This window comes from Podarcis gaigeae (assembly GCF_964106915.1).
Source record: "Podarcis gaigeae genome assembly, chromosome: Z".
Lineage (NCBI taxonomy): Eukaryota > Metazoa > Chordata > Lepidosauria > Squamata > Lacertidae > Podarcis > Podarcis gaigeae.
In genome coordinates, this window is record NC_139691.1 from 32,763,075 (window position 1) to 32,774,079 (window position 11,005).

At 45.3% G+C, this 11,005-nt stretch overlaps 1 long non-coding RNA gene across 1 annotated transcript; it reads right to left on the reverse strand.

The window, feature by feature from the left end:
• Window positions 1-2,368: 2,368 nt before the first annotated feature.
• Window positions 2,369-5,459, reverse strand: LOC310836853. Its single transcript, XR_014560269.1, has 3 exons — window positions 5,296-5,459; window positions 4,049-4,127; window positions 2,369-2,941 (listed from the first exon to the last, which is right to left on the reverse strand). It is a non-coding gene; the product is annotated as an uncharacterized lncRNA (long non-coding RNA).
• Window positions 5,460-11,005: the final 5,546 nt, after the last annotated feature.

Below are 11,005 nucleotides of genomic sequence, written 5' to 3' on the forward strand. Positions count from 1 at the left end.
TCAAGGCTTCTCCCAAGAAATTCTGGGGACTGTCATTTGTTAAAGGGTGCTGAGAGTTGTTAGGAAACCTCTCTTGCTCTCACAGAGTTGCAGCGTCCAGAGCTCCTTGGGAAGAGGGATAGATTGTTAAACCACCCTGTGGCACTGGGGTGGTGGTGGTTAGGGGCCTCCTAATAGGGACGCGGGTGGCGCTGTGGGTAAAACCTCAGTGCCTAGGACTTGCTGATTGCAAGATCGGCGGTTCGAATCCCCACGGCGGGGTGAGCTCCCGTCATTTGGTCCCAGCTCCTGCCCACCTAGCAGTTTGAAAGCACCCGTAAGTGCAAGAAGATAAATAGGTACCGCTTTATAGCGGGAAGGTAAACGGCGTTTCCGTGTGCGGCGCTGGCGCTGGCTCACCAGATGCCACTTAGTCACGCTGGGCACGTGACCCGGAAGTGTCTCCGGACAGCGCTGGCTCCTGGCCTATAGAGTGAGATGAGCGCGCAACCCTAGAGTCGGACACGACTGGCCCGTACGGGCAGGGGTACCTTTACCTTTAATACCTCTCAGAATCCTTAAACTACATTTCCCAAAATTCTTTGGGGGAAGGCTTAGCTATTAAAGTAGCATCACTGTACTTTAAACATAAGATGTGGATGTAGATGAAACACTCCTTCCCAGCTCATCTCATTCTGGGCCATTATGTTACTTACTGCTTTCCTCAGCTGTCAAGATCAGAGGTTTTTACTCCCATGCTACTTTTTGTGAGGTGGCCTTTGAGCTCTGCGCCGGGAGACGAGTGTGGGCAGAGCATTAATTAGGCAGCAGAGATTGGCAGGTAAGGCTGACAGCAAAGCAGGAAGAAAAAAAGAGGGGAACGGATGGCTGAGAGTCGTCAGATAGAATAAGCCATCCCGTGGCTGACCGCTTGCTCCACACTGAGCATATTATCATTGCCGGCTGACACTCTATAAACTCTGTTCTCCGTGCATTTTTAAAACAGAAATTACTTTGCTTGACAAGCTCAGGAGCCTCAAGGTAGCTCCTGCAGGGCTTTCAGAAAACATTTTTCACGCTCCCGCCCATGCATAGCTGTACATTCAGCTGTGCCATGAGAGGGAAGGGAGGAAACCAAAGAACATAGCCACCTCACGTCAGCCACCAACCAAAAGTTTTCCTTTCTCCTCTGCAAATTTATGGTGGATTGCCGGAAAAAATATCAACAACCTCAGATATGCAGATGACACAACCTTGATGGCAGAAAGTGAGGAGGAATTAAAGAACCTTTTAATGAGGGTGAAAGAGGAGAGTGCAAAATACGGTCAACATCAAAAAAACTAAGATCATGGCCACTGGGCCCATCGCCTCCTGGCAAACAGAAGGGGAAGAAATGGAGGCAGTGAGAGATTTTACTTTCTTGGGTTCCATGATAACTGCAGATGGTGACAGCAGTCACAAAATTAAAAGATGCCTGCTTCTTGGGAGGAAAGCAATGACAAACCTAGACAGCATCTTAAAACGTAGAGACATCACCTTGCCAACAAAGGTCCGTATAGTAAAAGCTATGGTTTTCCCAGTAGTGATGTATGGAAGTGAGAGCTGGACCATAAAGAAGGCTGATCGCCGAAGAATTGATGCTTTTGAATTATGGTGCTGGAGGAGACTCTTGAGAGTCCCATGGACTGCAAGAAGATCAAACCTATCTATTCTTAAGGAAATCAGCCCTGAGTGCTCACTGAAAGGACAGATCGTGAAGCTGAGGCTCCAATACTTTGGCCACCTCATGAGAAGAGAAGACTCCCTGGAAAAGACCCTGGTGTTGGGAAAGATGGAGGGCACAAGGAGAAGGGGACGACAGAGGATGAGATGGTTGGACAGTGTTCTCAAAGCTACCAACATGAGTTTGACCAAACTGTGAGAGGCAGTGGAAGACAGGAGTGCCTGGTGTGCTCTGGTCCATGGGGTCACGAAGAGTTGGACATGACTAAACAACAACAAAGTCTGTCTATAGATCTGTGAACCACCTGAGATCTTGTGATGAAGAGCAGTATATAAATTTAATAAATAATAATAATAAAAAACCATGGAATTGTAGAGTTGGAAGGGAATCTTTTGCCCAACGTGGGGCTTGAACACCTACAACCATGAGAGCCATCCCAGCCCTTTCTCTTATGTTCTGTCTTACATTGCCCAGAAAGCCCTCACTATATGTACTGAGGCTATCAGCATCCTGTTCTCAGGGATTGATGAAACTGCCCCTTTCTCCTCAGTTTTGCAATGTTAAGTTCAGTTCCCCACAATTAATTTTTTTAAAATTTTGTTAAAAAACAAAAACGGACAATACGCACAAAGTGAGAAACAAACAATAACAACAGAATAATGCGAGTTTAACACAAGGAGCTTTCAATAATAAAGCCGAAAGAAGAAAAAAACAAATCAGGAGTTAACAAAACGAATACAATTATATAATTATAAACAGGGTATAAAAACACAACAGAAAGGCTTTCATTTCTGGGTAAGTTTGCCTCCAGCTCTGAGCAGCGTTTAGCAGTAACAAGCAAGCAAGAGAAGCTTTGAGGAAACAGCACCTAGTCTCAACCACAAACTGGAGGCATAAAGAATTCATCTCAGAGATAAATTCTGAAAAAATGTGACAAGGTTTGACAAGCATTTGTAATTTGTATAGTTCCTGTTTTGGGAGCTCTGCCCTTAATAAATAGGCAGCTTGTTATGGACAGAATTTGTCCATATATTTTGTTGCTGTGAGCTATTTCTCGTAAGAAATGAAATCCCAACGGTTAACTGAAAATTGCCCAAATGATGAATCATAGATGATGTACTCATCCCTTTGATAGACTGAATTAATCAATGTGCCTTCCATTGCTAGAGCGCAATCCGTGCTGTCTTTGAATCCGCGATGCTGGACAGGAAATTTTCTCTGGATATTTAACCACGAAGCCTGCAATCGTAAGCAGACTTGCTAGGAAGCCGACAGTGTATTGAATGGCCCCGTCTCCCACAGTACTGTCTGCACTGAGTGACAGCAGCTCTCTGGGGTTTCAGAAAGGGGTCTAACCCAGACCCACCTGGTGGCGCCAGAGACTGAACTTTCCACATGCAAATTAGTTACTCTAACACTGAGCTATGGACCTTTCCCATCACTCAGAAGCAGATCCCATTGAACTGTGAAGGCTTTCTTCCAGTTTACAGCACATAGCCTGGGACTACACACGAAACCAAGGTGACTAGACACACAAAAGCAGTTCCATTTGGGCAAACAGGACATTGCTCCACCAAGTTCAGTATGCCCTCAGCCAGCTCCCACCTGCCTCCCTTCTTATTTACAACCAATCTAGCAGGTAACACTACTCAACAGTCCTCTCCTCCTCCTTAGTCTCGGAGTCATAGAACTCAGCAGAGAGGAGTGTGGGGAGAAAACAAGAATTGGTTTGCTCTGCCTGCCTGCCATGGAGTCTGGCTCCACCTACCACTGGGCTCCCTGCCTTATTCCCTTCAAATCCTAGTGGGCATCAGCCACCACTTCAGGCACTATCTGTAGTCACACTGTCGAGGCTGTGAATGGCTGTACCTTCTACCATGTTCCGTGTTTTAAAGGTGGCCGCACAAAACACAACACAAGCAGAACTGGGGAACCAAAGATTTTTCTGACAGTCTGCACAAGGACTGGGAAACCTTGGCTCTGCATTCAGCGGCCCCATGTCACATGTGGTGAGTTCCCATATGGTTTGCAGTATATCTCTGGGCAGAGGGGTATTCTTAGGCCCTGGACTGAACCCTGCCCACCTAGTTTTGTGGATGGATTTTAATGGGTAGGAGGGAATATATTAATTACAATTTATCCCTCCAGGAAGTCATGCGTGGGGGTTGAACAGAGTTTTAAAATCCCATCGTTGGCAGCAAAATTAAAAGCATGGGAATTAGGCTGCAAAGCCTCCTTTTGAGCAAATCCAGCTAATGAAGTAAGCTGGCTTCCCCCTTCTTACCCCACTTAACAAAGAGTCAGGCAACAACTTGTAAAGTAAGTTTAAAAATAAGATTTGCTTACTTTATAATCATGCATTGGATCACGGTAAGGAGGCAGGGGGGAAAACTAAGCAGACAAAATACCAGCTTCAAGCATCTGCCTGTAAAAGAAAACAGAACGAGAGACAGAGAGAGAAGAAGTGCTACATGTTCCATTCTCTCCAGGAAAGGAGGGGAAATGACATCTCACAGAGCCCTCTCTATCAAATGTATTTCTATGATCTGAATATCTGCCTATCAGCAATACAGCTCTGTGGACTTTGCTCCTTCTCATGCTAACCAGCAAGAGTGCGCATTTGTTAGGTTTGGCTGATAATCTCTGACTAGTCTGGTCACTGGGCTGCTCTAGATAGGAAGAACTACAAAAGGCTTCTTGCTTGGGCTGAGACTTTCCTGGGGAACTCAGATTCTGCATGGCTCTGAGGTCTTTAGCTTTGACACCTGGCTCCCCTCTCACAGCTGCCTGAGGTCAAGACCTGAAAAGGCAGCCTGGTTCGCATATCACCAAACTATGGCTTAGCACGAAGGGCAGGGAACCTTTGGGGCCCTGTGGGTCAGATCCTTATCTAGCCCCACCCCATGGGTCAACTTTTGACAGGTGGGCAAGACAGCCCACCTGTCAATAGGGATGGGGGAGAAAGCCATATCAGTTCAGCTTTAAAGGCCAACATACTTACCGTATTTTTTGCTCTATAAGACTCACTTTTCCCCTCCTAAAAAGTAAGGGGAAATGTGTGTGCGTCTTATGGAGCGAATGCAGGCTGCGCAGCTATCCCAGAAGCCAGAACAGCAAGAGTCTGCTTTCGCTGCGCATCGATCCCTCTTGCTGTCCTGGCTTCTGAGATTCAGAATATTTTTTTTCTTGTTTTCCTCCTCCAAAAACTAGGTGCATCTTATGGTCTGGTGCATCTTATAGAGCAAAAAATATGGTAATTTTGCACTTTCTGAAAAAATACGCAAACTGAATACACAGCCCTCCTTCAAGATTTCACACTTTTCTGGATTTTGCAATACAGTTCTGTAGCCAAATGATATGTACAAAAATGCATACAAAAATAGGGGGAGGGGTGTTACAAAATGCATGAAAAGACAGGGATAGGGGAACCTGTGGCCCTCCGGATGTTATTGGGCTACAACTTCCACCATCAATGACCAATGTGGGTGGGTCTGATTGGAGCTGGAGTCCTGCAAGATTTCTAGTAGCTGAGCCAAAAGCTCGATATGCTTTAGCTGCCATCTTGGGCTAGGCTGCCCTACCTGGCTGCTTACCTCCTTTTCACCTGCTTCACTTCCCATCTCTGCCAGCTCTCGTCCACCTGGTGTCAGCTCCTCTTATACGCTCCATTTAACCTTTGCTCAGCAGCCTCAAGTCACACGTGCAGCAAAGGTCTCTGAAATGCCAGTCCAGGGCCCTGTGAGAGGCATGTTGCCGTCACCTGACCAGAAAGGACAAAGGAGAATGTCAAATGTCTATCTCTACTGCCCCTGTATCTTGAGGTAGAGAGAGCAGATGTGAAAGGAGAAGGCACTCTATAGGAGGAAGAGATGGGAGAAAGTCTGACTGTGAGGTTACCCTATAAGGTTGGAGTCAAAACTTGGGTGGGGTTGGAGGCAGGTGGAGTTACCTCCCTTTCTGCCCCACCATCCTAGTGCCACCAGGTAACCACAACCTGCTTGCCTTCTTGTCAACTTCCACCTTCCTTCTCAGTCTCAGTGTTGCTCTAGTGGAAGTCAACAGGCAGGAGGAGGATGTGGGCCAAACCAGAATTAGCTGGCTCTGTCTTGAAGCAGTTCTGGCTCCACATACTGTTGGTCTCCCTTCCTTGTGTCTCACCAGTCCCAATGGCCACCAGCCACCACTGCCCCTTTCTCTTCTTGACATCCACATGAAATTAGGCCCAGGGCCTCATGAAACTGAGCTGAGAGCCACAGGACACTCCTTGGGTGCTTCTGGACCAGTGTTTGTCATGGGGTGGGTGTTTCACATTTTTCAAGACCACTTCCACACTATTCACTTAATGCGGTATCAAACCACTTTAAACAGTCATGGCTTCCCTCAAAGGATCCTGGGGATTGTAGCTTGTTAAGAGCACTGAGAATTATTAGGAGAGCTACAATTCCCAGAATGCCCCCTTGGGAAGGGGGACTGGTTGATAAACTATGCTGGAAACTGTATCTCTCTAAGGGAAATAGGGGTCTCCAAAGACCACCCTCAACAAACTACATTTCTCAGGATTGTTTGGAGGAAGTATGACTACTTAAGGAGTATCATGGTGCTTTAAATGTACAGTACAGATGTGGCCCAATACTCTACACAGTGTCATGGCCATCAAAGTGCCTGCCCATATGGCCCTGCCCCTCACATTTTATTTAATCCAGATTTACTCTTCCCAGGGGAGAATCCAGTAATTATTATATTTTTTTAAGAACAGCAAGAATGATACAGTTGTCAACAACATGTCTGCAACATCTGAATGGCCTGTTTGCAATATGGAGCCCCTATTTGAAAGAGCCCTTTGATGATGATGACGACGACGATGATGATGATGAATTAAATTTACAAGTTGCTTTTTTTGCTACAGCAACCCAATGTGACTTACAATATTTTAAGCATAAACAAACACGTACATACATTAAAACCAGCATCCAAAAAAAGAAAAATCCAAAAGACAATTCTATTTTTTAAAAAAATTAAAGCATCCCACCTATGCAAAAAGACCATATTTAAAAGCTAAATGCCTGATAAAAAAAGGAATGCATTATAAAAATTTATAACAATGGCACCAGGTGAGCATCCCTGTTTAAGTGGTGTTTAAGTGGTGGCATAGTTGATGTGCAGAACACTGGGATTTTATTTTTATTTTATGGAGAAGGAAGGCTAAGTTTGCCTTAATTCTTGCCACTATTTTTCTTTCCCCCCCCCCCTTTTTTTTACAGTGTCGGTTCCTTAAAAAAGCCTCCAGAATTTATTTATGAGCACACAATTTGTCACAGTGCAGCTGCAAGCAGGATTTCTGATTGGGTTTTAAATTGGAGAAGTGGATGTTTTGTTGTCTTTTTCCTTCTCTGTGTTTGCAACCTTTATCAAGTTATCCCCCCAGCCCACTGCCATTCTTTTAATATTGCATTCCCCAGCTGAATGGCTGAGGATGGTGTTGCTCTATTTGTGAGGATTTCACAGAAATCCTTTGAAGCAGCCTTGGCACCAATTAGGGCTTACAGTGGCTTTGGAGGCTTCTATAAATAACATTTCTGATGAGCCAGGTTCCTTTCTAATGCTTTGACACATTTTTCCCTTGGGTTGCTAGCATATATTTCACTCTGGGTTTTTACTCATTTCATTTACATGCCACCCTTCCTCTTAGAGGTTTCCCTTCCCATTTTAGCTTCACAACAACCCTTTGAGGTAGGCCAGGGGTAAACTAGAGATTTACTGGGGGGGGGGTTCACATCTTGCCTTTTTATTGTGAAGATTCCTGAATAGGGATGGAATGGATCAGTCTGTGTCACCTAAGGCCATTCCATCCTGTTTTTGCCTAAATCTGTGATTTTTTTTAATCTGCCCCCCCCAAAAGTTTTAAATTATGCATTTTAAACGCATTTATACACATTTTACTTATTTAAATAATGCATTTTAAAATGTATTTTCTCACAAAATATGCATATCTTAACACATTAATTCTAAAAAATTGCATTTTAAATATTGCATGGTTAATTTATTCATTTTTGAGCCAAGAAACTTGGGAGTGTGAAATGAGGTTGATAAGCAGGGCAGCATACACATCATACATGTAAAGCACATATTTTCCCCAGAGAATCCTGGGAACTGCAGTTTGTTAAGGGTGCTGGGAATGACAAACTACAGTTCCCATGATTCTCTGGGGGAAATCACATGCTTTAAACATAGCTGACATTTCAACCTGCGTATTAACTCAGTAAGTATGGATTAGGTCAGCTGTATCAGAATTCACAGCTGAATTCCACAGGCATGCCTATTCCCAAAAGGATAATCATAATAAATTGTAGTTTTATATTTGTTATTATTGTTAAAAGTGGAAACTTAAGGATCAACACCTTATGGATCACCTCTCCCCATATGAACCCAGACCCTGTGCTTGTCATGTGAGGCTCTTCTCTATGTCCTCCATACCAGAGAGGTTTGGAGGGTGGCAACAAGAGAACGGGCCTTTTCTGTGGTGGCTCCCCAATTGTGGAACGCTCACTGCAGAGAGGCTCACCTGGAGCCTTCATTACATGTCTTTAGGCACCAGGCAAAAACATTCCTCTTTACCCAGGTCATTGGCTATTAAATAATCTATAGCCTGTAAAAGTGTTGGGGAGAGGACTGTTATCTTGATAACTAACTTATTATTAGGTTGTCTGTCAGTATGCTTTTAGAAGGATGTGGGTGGCGCTGTGGGTTAAACCACAGAGCCTAGGACTTGCCGATCAGAAGCATAGCTGTCAAGTGTCCCTTATTTGAAGGGACAGTCCCTTATTCCAGTGCCATATCCCGCTGCTGTCCCTTATTGATAGATGTCCCTTAAATGTCCCTTAAATGATGTCCCTTAAATTTCAAAGGAAGCAGCTCCTCTCCCTCCCTCCCTGCCGGCCAGGGAGGAGGGAGGCTCCAACTGTGTTGCTTGGCTGTGTTGCTCACCCAATAAGAAGTCTAAGAACGACTGAGGGGTGGAGCTTGCATGCCTTGTGTGTGGCTAGTTAATGCAAGCTGAGGGGGGTGTTGAATGCTGGACGTCATTTTGTTGCACGTGCTGCTGCAAACTTTGCAGTGCAAAGCCAGGCCGGGGAGCCTTCTTAAGTTGAGGCTCCATAGGCCTTGTGGTGCATGTGATTCAGATTTTATTCAGTTGAACCTCTGGTTACAAAGTTGGTTGGACAGTGTTCTCGAAGCTACCTGCATGAGTTTGACGATGCAGTAAGACAGGAAGACTGGAGTGCCTGGAACAGGTGAGGCTGCAGGTCCCTTATTTTGGCTGCTGGTCCCTTATTTTCAAGGCTGCTGGTCCCTTATTTTCAAATCTGTAAGTTGACAGCTAGGCAGAAGGTTGGCGATTCGAATCCCCGCGACGGGGTGAGCTCCCGTTGCTCGGTCCCAGCTCCTGCCCACCTAGCAGTTTGAAAGCACGTCAAAGTGCAAATAGATAAGTAGGTACCACTCCGGCGGGAAGGTAAGCGACATTTCCGTGCGCTGCTCTGGTTCGCCAGAAGCGGCTTGGTCATGCTGGCCACATGACCTGGAAACTGTATGCCAGCTCCCTCAGCCAGTAAATCGAGATGAGTGCCGCAACCCCAGAGTCACCCACGGCTGGACCTAATGGTCAAGGGTCCCTTTACCTTTACAGTATGCTTTTTGCTATGTTTTTATTATGTTTTTTATCACTGATGTTCTGCAATGTGCTTTTAAGATTGTACACCCCCTGAGATCTTTGGATAAAGGGTGGTATATAAACTGAATTAACAACAACACCTGCAACAAAATGTCGCAGTGCACGTCCAGCTCCTAGCAGCAGTGCTGCTGCTCAAGGGTGCCAGCCCACCATGTCCCCTTCCAGGATACTTTGAGCCAGGGGTGGAGAACTGCTTTCATACTAAGGGCCACATTCCTATCTGGGTAACCTTCCAGGGGCCACATCCAAGTGGTGGGTGGTGCCTGAGGAAAATGTGGACCAAGCAACAAATGTACGCTGCTTCCTCATCACACACTTCTCATCCCACACACTGCCTTTATTTTGCCTGGCTAGAGTGTGTACTTGAATTCCGACAATGCTTCTTGTTTGCTTGCCTGGATGGAAGACACAACGGGATGTGTGTGTGACTTAGCCTACTGCAGAAAGGTGAGATTTGCATCAGCTGCTTTATCTGCTTTCGCCTCTGGCCCCATGGATCCTGAAGAATCGGTGTTTTAGGATACCATTGTATTATACCACTTAGAAATCTTGTAGCAGCTTTCTGCACCCACACAGAGCACGTTACAGCAGGCTGACTATTAACAGTCCATAGGCATCTTTAATTCCTTCAGTGTTTGTATTGGGAATGTAGAACTGAGAAGCTGGCTTTACCTAAGCATAGAACGTGCTGATTACTGGTACTGCTTTAGAAGTGGACAAAAGCTGCCTCAATGGGCTACGGAGGTCTACTTTCTTTTCACAGTCTTAATCTTAGTCACACAGAACAGAACAGGCATGGCTCTGGCTCCTCAGAATCTGTGCAAATGGTGTCTCCTGCAAAACCCAGAATTTCACCCAGTCATTTGTGGAAGAAAACACACAGATAAATAAAGAGAATATGGTAGCCTCTCCTGGGTGGCATTGGGACTCCAAGACGTAGAATCAGAAGGAAAGGACTCTGAGGGTCATCAAGTCCAACCCCCTGCAGTGCAGGAATCTCAGCTAAAGCTTCCATGATGGATGGCCATTCAACCTCTGCTTAGAAACCTCCAAGGAAGGAGAGTCCTAAATCTCCTGAGGGAGACCATTCCACTGCCAAACTGCTCTTACTGTCAGAAAGTTTTTCCTGATGTTTAGTTAAGACCCACATGAAAGAGAAGGAAGGGGTTGTGGTCAGTTGGCTTTATAAGACTTGGCAACTTCTCTCTCTCATTGTGAATCTTTGCACCTGGAATATAGCACACCTCCCGGGATATCCTGTTTCCTTTGCACACTACTGTCTCTGTCGCTCTCAATAGGGAGTCACCTACCACATGTCTATGCTGGGGAGTAGAAGGAATTGTTCCATGCACTGTGCTTTCCAAAGCAACATCAATGATTTCTATAGTCTGCAACTGCTGTCCTTGAGACTTTCCTTCTTGTCTATTGGAGCTTATCTGGGTATTATTGGGATAGGTTACAAAGTCAGGAACCTTATGGTTCAAGTTCTTCCTACTCCTTCCTTTCAACTTGCCTTCTCCAGACTGCAATTCCCTTTTTCTGAGATCATTTCCTTGAAAGGTAGCAAGTTG